Source organism: Cyclopterus lumpus, chromosome 3 (genome assembly GCF_009769545.1).
Source record: "Cyclopterus lumpus isolate fCycLum1 chromosome 3, fCycLum1.pri, whole genome shotgun sequence".
Classification (NCBI taxonomy): Eukaryota; Metazoa; Chordata; class Actinopteri; order Perciformes; family Cyclopteridae; genus Cyclopterus; species Cyclopterus lumpus.
Window position 1 is genome coordinate 19,381,130 of NC_046968.1, and position 12,472 is coordinate 19,393,601.

Here is a 12,472-nt window from a genome sequence, read left to right on the forward strand (position 1 = left end):
GAGGCAGAACGAGAGAAGGAGAGAGGCTATATAAATGAAGAGAAGAGAAAGGACAGAAAGCCCATCAACACAATGAAATATAAAGCGTAGTTGCAAATAGTAAAAAAAAAAAAAAATGATGATGTTGACATGATAATATTAAAAATGCCTAAGAACTGTGGGGGTTTTTTGTTGGCAATTTGCCGATTTCTCATACATAGAGTAAAGTAAGGCTTTTATATATATTTTTTTCGGGGAAGACAAGAAAAGAAAAAGTGTTTTACTGCTCTAAAAGGCTGACTGACATTGATAGAGAGGGGGGATATAAAAGAATATATGTGAAAGAGATATTCTGACAGACATAAATGTGTAAATGTATTAAATCCACTAAGAACAAAATTGGAATCTTAGAATTCTATTTTTTCATATCCTAAAATCTATTTTTCCTTTTATTTGGCTCATAAATTATCTATACTGAATTTGTGTCACCTGAAGGGGATTGAAGCATTTAGTAGCAGGACCATCATCCGAGGCCGACATACACACAGACACACACACACACACACAGACACACACACACACACACACACACACACACACACACACACACACACACACACACACACACACACAGTAGGTGGGAGTGTGGTTTGGTTATAAGCTGTCCTACAGTCCATGAGGAGATACGACCACTCCACGTGTCGCCATCGTTTGGTCAGCTTCATCTTAAGTTATATCTTAAGTGGTTTTCTTTTCTCTCTCTTCCTTCAGCTTTGTTTTTTCATCCCTTATTTATTGACTCTCTCTTCTCTATGAAGGTTACACCATGCAGTGTATGCTTGAAATTATCCTGACCTTACCACAGGCCCTTGTAGTACACACTGATATTTTTTCAGGGAAAATAGCCATTACACTGGAATGAGGCATAACTCAAGTGTCTGATGGTGGGTTCACTGTGGTGCAACGTAAAAGAAAGGACGTGAAGGGAAGACATTTCACATTAGTATGTTAGTATATTAAAACAATATTTGTTGTCATCTCTGCAGAGATTGTACCCTTGATCTTTCTTAAGAGGCAATAAGAGAATATTTTTGTATCACTCACTTCCCCTGTCATTTAAATGACCTTACGGTTTGCTGATGGCTTTCATTCAATCCGTCATAGCATGTCCATGATGTTGCAGTAATTAGGACGTCCAGCAATTTTCTTTAATCATCCAGTCAATAAAGCTCATCCGAATTTCAGCTCGTCCCTTTTCACTCTGCTGTCATGAATTTCTTTGCACCCGTGGACCCTCCGGGACGATTATTGACGATGTGTTGGAGTGGAATGAGGGTAAAATAAGCTCTAATTTCAGTAGCAAGGATGATAGCAGGTTTGAATTATTATCATACGTTGTATTTGTTTAAAGCTGCAGCGGCTCTATTTCTACTCTGGGTTGTAGTTCATTTGAGGGAAATTAACAGTCAATCCTGTACATATACTGTAGCTAACTCCTCCGCTGGTAGCTGTCCTTACATAAGCAAGTGGGACTTCTCTCTGACACATATAACCTGCTATGAGATGGAAATGTGGATCTAAACCACTGAGGGTGAACCTTTCATTTTATTTCCTTTAATACTTTTTACTGCCCTCTCAGGTGGGTTGGCTGTTCAAATTAGCCACTTCTCCCATGACAAAGACCCCAGTGGGCAGCATCTGTATTCACCAATGCCATAAGGCCAGGCAAATTGTAATATTATATTATGGCGGAGGTATTTTTTTCCACCCAGTCTCCAATAACTTCCAAGTTAGATTTCATGGCTGTGCTCTTCCTCACTTTTTTTCTGAATACTGTACCTTGCTCACTCTCCTGCTCACTCTCTCAGTCTCTCCTGTGCCATCTTTACCTTTACTACCTCGTTCATAATTGACTCGTCCTGTGCATTTGACCCATTCCTCTCCTTTACTTCCCTCCTCCCACACCTCCAGTTTTTCATTTATGGCCGGCTGCAGCGGGCTGGGTAATGAAGGCAGTGTTATAAAGTATGGGAGGTGCCTCCGGGCAGGCTCACAGCCTGTGTATCGGCAGATAGAAAAATTGAAATAGGATGAGGATGGAAACAGAGACTAGAGGATTAGACTGCCATGAAACATAGAAAAGTTCTAAGATAAGAAACATGTGGACAAATATTACAGGAAGAAAGTCATAGCTTTTGTGAATGTTTTTCCCTATGTGACCGCCGTTGTGCATCATCTACTAGACGTGAAGAGGGGAAACTTGTCGATAGATAAATCTAATCAAATAAATCAATATCAACGTCACCAGTGGAAGCAATTCTTTAGCCCCGATCGTTTCTTTACCAGTTGCAAGCTAGAGTGTTTTCTCTGAGTCGGAGGAAAGGTCCAGCTTGGGAAGGAGAGGACTTGAAAGAGTGATTGGGTTCTGAGTAAGCAGAGCCTGAGAAATAAGAGAAATGGGATAGAGAGAATAATGTATAGTGAGTTGGTTGTGAAAGGGGAGTTATCTGTGAAAGGGCTCCTCACTGGTCTTTGTTTATGGCAGTGTAAAGCACTTCACTTGATACACTTGCACTGCATGTTGTAAACTGCACCGAAACACATAGAAAAACTATTGCACTGAATGTGATAATCTACTGAAAACACATTTTTAAATGCAAACAGAATAGAATAAAGCCTTTAACCTTCAAACTAAATGAATGACACAGCATGTATACTCCCTCACCTCAATCTGAAAAATGTTTGCAAGAGCTCCAGCATGAAAATAATCTCACTGTCTGTAGAAAAACACGGGAGAGTACAGAAGAACTGGAAGACTCTCCAACAGATAGAAATGTAAAGAAAGCTGGAAATAAACAAGAACATAAAACCAGCTCAGCACTTTGTGAGTGCTGGCAGAGCCGGTGGTGGCGAGTAGCACACACATCAGTCTGGAGAGAAGGCAATAACCACCACAGCCACAGGCAGGTGGGCTTATTCTCTCTCAAAGTGTTAGCTCTGCCCTGTGGGCAGTTCCCAAAGTGACACTTGGAGGACTGTTGGTTGTCTGAAATGACATTTTTTGGCTGAGAGTAGATCCTTCATGGGTCTGGCTTTTGCAAGAGAGTTGTCTTTGTCCTTTCTGTCAGCTCACACTTAGATCCTCCCAAACTCTGTCTTTTGTCATTGTGCTCTTACCTGGCCGCACAAAGTGTTTCACTCGTATCATATGAAACTAAATATGGGCAAACTGTAGTGGGCTCTATCACAAAAGACACACAATTCAAGATAAAGCATCTGTAAATATTGACTTGCAGACATGTAAAAAAAGAGGAAAGACTACTAGGACAGCACTCCTCGTTAAAAGTCTGGATTTTTTATATTGCCACATGGACGTTCTGGGCAGGACGCCCTGCTTCAGAGTGTATTCTGGCAATGAAGATATATTAAAAAGTCAAATTGGAGTGCTGTCCTATGTTTTCTTTTTTATCCTCGACATTAAGGACCCGGCCCCCAGTCAAGGATTAATCGTGAGTTGAGCGTATTGCGTTTTAATTTCTACCAGACATGTACAAAGAAGAGAGCGTGAACAATGGAACTGGAAATACAAAAATCATGCTGGTGTGTGTGTGTGTGTCTGTTATGTGCAGCTGCAGGACACTGGACCCAAACGCCGTCAACATGGGAAAAGGCAACTTTATTGCTCACTGAATTCCAAACAGACAAAACAGGCTCACACACATGATCTTCAACAATCTAGACAAGACGAACCAACAAAGGGGAAAGACACGAACAGGGTTTAAATACAGAGGGCTGGTGCAGGTGATTGGACACAGGAGGAAACAATCAGGGACAGGGCAGACAATCACAGGGACAGGAAGTGCAGAGAAACAGAGGACACGAGAGACAAGGACTTCAAAATAAAACAGGAAACACGACACAACACTACAGATCCTGACAGTCAGTAGCTTTTATTGTCATTATTTCATCAAATTCAATCATATTTGTTTATATACTCATCTAGCTATGAGTGTCCTTGTTGTATATTGCACCAATTTATATATAGTATTTCACAGGTATGTGTCAAGTAAATTGAATTGTACTCTGACACAAGCATCTGCTGTTGACCTCATAATATTGTATTACATTGAAAAACTCAGACTTCCCTGCGACCTTTGACCCTATGGATCATTGTGATGTCAGCAAGGCCATGTGTTGAATCCCCTTATGTCCAGAATACATAAATGGTTAGTGTTGCTTCAGTATAGGCCACAGACATCTGTATCAAGTCCACCTTCTCCCTAATGGTTAATGAGATGATTACTACTCAGGTCACAAATATTGTATGACATGACCTCCGATTACTCCTGAAACATATACTCTATTTTGTGTTTTTTTCGAAGAGCATAAAAGGTAGATATATGACTTTAAAAAAAATGAATACTCCTTTATCCTTGTTGTCTAAAGAATTCAAGTGTTTCGCTGGAGCTTTTTGACAATTATCGAGTAAGCAGCTGGGTTAACAGTGTTGTGCTCGAGGGCAATTTTGGTCGGATTCGTTATTAGCTTCCGCTGAGAGCCGCTACACCTTCAACCTTCCGGGTATGAGATGGTAAAGATAGTGGGTTATACTGCTGCTCGAGGTCTTGAAGCTCTAATTGTGAACGGATGACAGTATCGGTCATTGAGTTATATTTATACCAAAGGTTGCTGCCCAGTATTATTACCACATGTGTAACGGTAGTGTCTCTTTTTATTAGCACAACTTCAATAGTATTTGTGTCCACCAGCTATGTATGTGATATCCACTGACCTCTCGACCTGTCATTCTATTTTATAATCACCACTGTGTCATGATACTGGCTTGGCTGGAATTGAACCGTTTCACAACTTAAATGATAATATTATTTTGTAGTGGAGCTGAGGGGATTTTTCTTTTTATATACAATGGTTCAAATTTCACTTTTGATTTACATACTCCTCCTAGAAACATCTGGCTAACACTGGCACATTTACAGTGCGGTTAATCAATGTGTGCTTGGGAATAGAAAATTAACATAATTAGAAAGACATGACATGAGATACAGAAAACAGTGATAAAACCAAACACAATATAAATGTGTTTGTGGCACTACTTCACTAAGTGGAAAATTAGAAAATGGATATAAATGATGGAAAATTAGTAAATGGATGCTTTCATTTCGGCGCTGGGACCCTCCTACATCGCAGTGACACCTACAACGTTGTACAGCCAGCGTATGGCTCTGGTAAAGAACATAACAAGAACTCTGCTTGTTAAATGAACATTGACTCTCTGAGAGTTCAAATGATCAATAGTTTTTTAAGGTGGTCATACTTGCTCTTATACTTGTTCAATACCCACATGTTCATAAGTGTACTGTCTTAATGAGTTCTGGCAGGTTTGTAAAGCAATGTGATGTTCTTCTACCATATATTTACCCACAATAATACTTCATCATGAAAGTTTAATTTAGTTACAGTTTGTAACTACCAAAAGAAAACAAATCAAAACTTCTTACTGATGCAAGTGATCAGATTGGTGCATTCTCTGTTTTTCAGCCTGTTGCTCTCTTGGGAGTTACCGAGCTCTCGTTGTCTCTTGTTTACCAGCAGACAATGAATGTGATGTTGTGCCAGAATAAACGTCAGTATCTGAGCAGGAATCCACAGAAATTGTTTCCTTTTTTTCCCCGTAAAAGATTTTTTTCTTTTTTTTGGGGAGTTTTTCCTGATCCAATGTGAGTTCCTGGGACAGGGACGTCATATGTGTACAGATTGTAAAGCCCTCTGAGGCAAATTTGTAATTTGAGATTTTGGGCTATACAAAATAAACTGAATTGAAGTTACAGTGGTTTTAATAGCATTCTCAAGATTATTCAAAGAGCAGCAACAGCACTGCATGTGTATCTAGTTGTGTTTTCTATATGCTTTTTTTCCGCTTCGGTCCACAGTGCCACACAGCAAGCCAAGGGGTTGGACACACGTGTGTCATCTGGTTGTGTGTGTGTGTGTGTGTGTGTGAGAGATAGTGAGCACTGGCATAAGTGTAAAATAAACAGTGTGTTTCTTTTGCCACCTTTAAGGGGCAGCTACCCCTGACTCTTAACATCCTCATCCGCTGTGTTTCTTAAATCTGGCATCAAAAAAAGTGTTCAGACTGATGATGCATGGATCCCAGCTGTTACCCCGTGACCCCGGCATCCACATGACCACAGAAGAAGTAAGAAGGGCATCCTTTATCCACTCTGCTCCCCATAGATCACTTCAGAAGGCACTTACAGCGACACAGAAGGACTTTCTTGTTTTTGCCCTCGGGCGCTGCAGCTAGGGAACTGAGATTCATGTGTTATTCTGGCCGAGATGTGTTTGTATTTGTCAGTGAGCTCATACTTTTGTGTAGGCATCTGCATGTCATTTTTCACGTGTCTTTTGCATTTGTGTGTATTTGCTATTTTAGCCGAGAGGCTGAGCAAGTGAACTATGCCTCTTTGTCCCTTAACACCCTCTTTGCTGTCACCATCGCTGTGCAGCTACACTGTCACACTAAATAACCAGGCCCAAATTAGTCTTATTATGGCCTTAAAATAATATTGTCACACCATCATGAATGTTTAATACCTTTTCCCAGGCTCTTTGCTGACAAAAGCATAATTAAGGCTTGTACATAATGCGCTGGCTCAACAGAAATGCGCCATTTTCAGCAAATTCACGAATGTGAGTTTGGGGAACGACTTACTGTGTAATTCTTCTTCACACTGGCTGCCGTATCTTGCTGTTGAACCTAACAATGCACGGTGTAAAACAAGATGCAACTGGGGGATTCATAGGGGGAATGATGTTCATATTCTTTGTAATTACAAGTTAAAGGACGATGCAGCCAAAATAAAGAGGCATATGCTGATAGTTTTTCAACTCTACAATGAAGAAACTGATTGGATTTCTTTTTTGAAAACAATTTTTCATGTCACCAACTGTCTATATCTATGCCATCATTTTAAACAACTGTCCTGCAGGTTTGCTATTAATTAAAAGTCCTCCCAAATTCTGGTTGGTTATAACCTATTAACCTAATTTTCTGGCTACTTTCTTCCTGCTTCCTACTATTTTTTCAATTTTCTGCTATTTCTTATTACCACCTGTTTCTTTAAATGTTTTTTTATTATTTTCTGTACCATTCTACACCTTCTCTTGATGTTCTCCTTTTATGTATTTCTCTGTACAGCTTTCTTTTCTTCACTATAATAGATCTCTGATAGTTTCAAATTCTAAGTTTTGTACATCCTCCTCTATAGATCATTTGATTTGGGCTAATTTCTCATTTTCAAATTGTGCGACCCAGTTCAATATTTAAAAAAAGCTATAGAAATATATATTATACTTAAAAAAATACAGAGCAAAGAAAATCTGCCAAAAATCAATCTTTACTCCTCAACATTGCATGTTAAATACAGGCAATGTTCTCATTATTTTCAAATGTGGGCCTCGTGCATGTTTTATGTCCTCTTTAAGGCAATGTCTATGAGCAGAATGCTGAATAATTGACGAGATGCGAAGCTGGATCAAACGGAAAGTCTGCTTCTGTTTGTGCCTCTCAGTATGCACATGCTGTTCTCTCTGTGCGTGTGGCTTTGTGAACGCATGTGTGTTTGTGTGGTGAATAGCCTATACGACTGTGTGTGTGTGTGTGTGTGTGTGTGTGTGTGTGTGTGTGTGTGTGTGTGCAAAAAAAACAAGACTTAGAAAGAGTTGGGTTGTTGTTTTTCTGTAGTTGGTGTGATGATCGTTTATTATTGCAGACATGAAATATGTTTGGACTTTTCTGTAGAAACAGATTTTTAGCTGCTCTCTAAATGAGGAACTTAATAATTTTGAGACTGTTTTGCACAAGTTATTATTATGTCCAAACTATCCCTCAGAAAACATTTCCTTTATTGTCCATGTCACAATTGCTTGACTATTCATCTCGTGCCTTCATCATGTCAAAATCACAATTTGTCCAATATTTAGTTTTGTGATCAAATACTTTCAAAACCTCAGCTGTACGTGGTGGGTCTGTGCTAATTGGCAAATGTTAGCAGGCCAACATGCTAGATTAATAAACATGGTAAGCAGAATACCCGCTTAGTATCAGAATTTAGGAAACAAAGCAATCCTTACTCACACACTCACATCTCCCCCTCCCAACCGTCCACACACACGCGGACCACCACACCTCATTCTCCTCCATTGCACGCTCACACTCAATTGAACCTGTCATCTTCTCTTTGGTCCCCTAATGGCCGTCTACTCGTAGAGAGCTATTAGAGTACAGGACATGTTATTGGAAATCAAAGAGGATTTGGAGACCAGGGCGTCCTCCTGCAGGGGAAAGCACCCAGCAGAGGTCAACTTGTTACAAAAACACACTCGGTCAACCCTGACCGCTCAGATGGATTGCTTCTGAGTAAATCTCTGTTTCCAGCCTCACCGTGGTTACTCTGGTTATTTCGGAGCAATTTTTGAGGAGTGATTTTGAAGAACCGATGGCATGCAGTCATAATACCAGGAGTCTATAAAAGATACTGTACATATACAAATACATATATATGTATATTTATATATAAAGAAATGAAATCATTGACTTTTTTATTTCTTCCACATTGTCAGTCAAGATTGAATCTACACTTCAGGGTTTAGATGTTTGGCACAGGGTTATGAAATTAACAGATTAAAAAGGTTTGATGGTTATTACAGAACATTTTGATTTTTTTGTTCCTTTTGCCATCCATTCTCACTTATTGCTTTCACTCGCGGTGTCGTCACGAGACAATCTGAGTTTGTAAATCTGATCACAATTCTGATCATCTGATTCCTCAGATAACAAGCAAACCTGGTCTGTTCAAGAGCACTGCTTTCTGCTAGTTAGTGTGCCTTGAAGTTTGCATCAAAGCAACACACTCATTTTCAAGAGCAAACAATTGGAATACCTGACCAAAATTGCACTCTTGTCTAACCATTCAGGGAATAACTCGAACAAGTCGGTAATTTTGGAGCACTTGCTGCCATAAGAGGTTTGCTGCATCTGTTTATATTATATACTTTTTATATAATTGAGATGAACTGAGACTTCATTATATTCTGAGTAAATGCAAGTATTATACTTGACAGTGTTTATCTCTTATGATAAATGGATGTCATTAAGAGGCATCTGGATCTGGTTTGAAACGCAGTGTCTCCCTGTTTGAATATATGTGTTGTCAGTCAGATAACCCAACATGCTGGAGATATGCCTTTTTATTATTTTCTTTAAAAAAATTAATTAAAATATTCATGAAGTTTGATTTTAACTGAGGTGATTGCCATTAATGTCAGTATGAGGGGGTTAGAATAACAGCCATTAAAGTCTTAGTTGTTATAGACGTCACAGTATTCCAGTATCCAGCATGCTGTCTGACTATATGCTGGAAATAACATCCAAAGATCCAAGTAACCTAGGTAACTCAGGTGACTAGAGCCCAGTTTTAGTGTTTTCTTGAGTAAAACAGTATTATTTGTATTCCTCATCCTTCCAGTCTCTCCCAATGTAAACTGAAATACAATAAAGCACAAAAACTGTCCAAATGATGCACACTATTGTGTAAAAATCAGTAATAAGTGAAATAGGAATAAGTTACTGTTTGGTCAAATGTGATTTTAATCGAGTGGAAAAGAAACTGTGTATTTCAGTAAAAATACAACACAAACAATGTTCATTGAATATTTTAGTCATTGATAATTGAGCAAGAAAAGTAGCATAAATATATTGTTTTCTTATTAAGACAAATCCCCTTTAATACCCCACATCAACAGATTTTACAACGATGATATAAACCAGAGCAAATATGTGTGTCTGCGAGGACAAACATGAATAAGAAATGATCATATATTCCTACTAGCTATCATTGGGTTGAAGAGGGCTGGGGTCACTTTTTATCACACAGTATTCCCTTTATAAAATATATTAGATTGTGTGCCCTCTCCACATGTGTTCGTCAAAGCTAAGGGCCACACTCCAAAGGAGAACTAAAATGTCTTTGTGTCAGCTCCACTGTGTGGTGTCTGTGTGGAAAACAATGCCAGACCCTCAGTGCATTAAAAGCTGTGGCTAACAAAAGCAGCAAGTACAACTGATCTAAGCTGTTTGCAAAGGCAGGACATTGGGGAAATCAGAAGCTTCATTAAAGTTTCATATTCTGTTTCTGTACACTTGCAGTTTCATCTTGTGTCTCTATTTACTTAAGGGCCCAACCTGAGTAAAGTTAGACTTACCCTGGGAGATTGGATTGTGGAAGCTTTACAACACAATTGTCATTTGAAAAAAAAAAGCTGTCGAGGGCTCGTCTTCGTTTTATCCATGACCATGAATCCTTTAATATAAGGGCAGCAGGAGGAAGATGAATGTGTGTGTGTGTGTGTGTGTGGTCCAATGGGAATTTCGTTCAATATTAGTTTAGTTTCTGCACTGCACAAATACTGTTTACATTGAGTTGATACAGTGTGAATAAATTCTGTTTTCCAATGTTTGCTAATAATACACTATTCTTGCCGTTTATGATGACACAATGTGAACTGAGGGACTCAAAAGTGTTTGTCCAATTCAAGTTAAGTGATGTGCTTGAGAATCTACTTGTCTGTATCTGCTTCTGTCTGTGTCAATATGTCACTTTCCCATTTTCTCCTCATTCATCACATCTGTAGTGTCAGGAAACAGACAGAATGACAGCAGATAGTCACTCTCACTCACTCTCTGACACACACACACACACACACACACACACACACACACACACGTACATACTATCGGGGCATTAGTCAGCTAGGATTCCCCATGTGCTGCAGATGATCTGTGAAAATCTAATTTTATTTTTTTTCAAATGCTGAAATACTGAATATTGACTGTAGCATGCAACTTGTTTTAAAAGGTAAATATGTATATTAGCCACATGTAATATCTAATATTTTAATGGAATTCCAAAACCAACTTACAGTAGCACTGAATAATGACCTAATTGAAGTTGCATATTCATCATATATTTCCTTATTTTTTAGCACAGGTAAACACTCAGAATACATACAAAATGTAACGTTAAAGCCCTTCAGAATATTGTGCTGCTCTAATTTTATTGTTGTTAAACTATTGTGAAGATGATTGGATGAAACATCCGTAGACCCACACGATAGCCTCAGTGTCGTACCCATTCTGGTACGCTACATTTCATGCTACGTTCCCGTCACATTCAGGCAAAGTTTCAGCACACTGTACCTAGCTTTAAGGCATGCAAGAATTTGACAGTCTTACCATGCCCTTGTGACTCACCTTTTATTTAAGAAAGAAAACTCGAACCAGTTCAAGTTGCCTCTGTGTGCCAGTCTTGACCCGGAGCTTTCACCTTCAGACTACAGAAAGGCTCTGATGCTGTGCTGAGGCTTCACACACACTTATGGAGGTCCAGATGCGATCGTGTGTGTGTGTGTGTGTGTGTGTGTGTATGCATGTGCCTGTGTATGCCCTTTTTTTTAACGGAACTCAAAAATCAAGCATGCTTATCCACACATCGTACCTCTGAAACGTCGCAACCAAAGAAGTACCTGCCTCCTTCCTGGATCATGCGGGAGCCGGCTGGACATAGTAGCTGCACTGCCAGCTCACCTCTTTTCTATAGCTTGCATCATGCCTTCTTGATAGGGTGCAGCATGGTTGACACAGGAGGAAGGAAGTGAAGGACAGGGGCAGAGAAGAGAAACATGCGAAGGAGAGCGCTAAAAAAGAAAGGCAGGAAAAGTGGGGAAAAGGCTACCCTGCTGTTGGCAGAAATTGTTTCTGTGATGTTTGAAGTGCGCAACATTCCAATTGGGCTGCAAAGAATTGTGATTACACACACACACACACACACAACTCTGCCCTGTAAGAGATAGAGGCAAGGAGCGAGGAGGAGGGGATCGAGAAGGGAGGGATAGTGATGAGGAGTGAAAGTGTCAGTGACTTTTGGAGAGATGGCAGAAACCAGGGGAGAGCAGCCTCCGTGCTTGTGACAGCAGCTCAAATCCTATCCACTGGAGGAAAAGGGAGATGACACCCCCATGAAGGAAATGTACAGGGAAACAAGGCAAGTGTGGGGGAAAGAGATCAAAATGGCAGAAGAAATATATAAAAAAATGATGTGTGAGAGCGTCACAGCCGGAGAGGGAAATGGTGAAACACAGATTGTGCATTTGTGCTCGTTAGAAGCCATGATCAATAGGCAACTGTTTGGATGCTCTTTGGTCAGTGTGTGTGGGCAATTCAGCCAACAAACAGCACTTGTTTGCCTTTCTTTACAGTAGTGTCCGAGTTACCAAATGTCATCCATGCCTCAGAAAAAAATTGTCAATGTTTTGCACAGCAAAGGCGACAGCAGCATAAAAGCTGAAGGTTATTTTAAATGTGCATGCTCTGAAGAATTAGTTTTTTTTAATATAAAACTGGACAGGGTGA

The 12,472-nt window shown here is 39.7% G+C and overlaps 1 protein-coding gene across 1 annotated transcript in view; it reads left to right on the forward strand.

Moving 5' to 3' along the window:
* LOC117725867 (MAM domain-containing glycosylphosphatidylinositol anchor protein 1) overlaps positions 1 to 12,472 on the forward strand; it is a 150,709-nt gene that overhangs the window by 78,947 nt on the left and 59,290 nt on the right. The gene's annotated exons all lie outside the window — the stretch shown is intronic.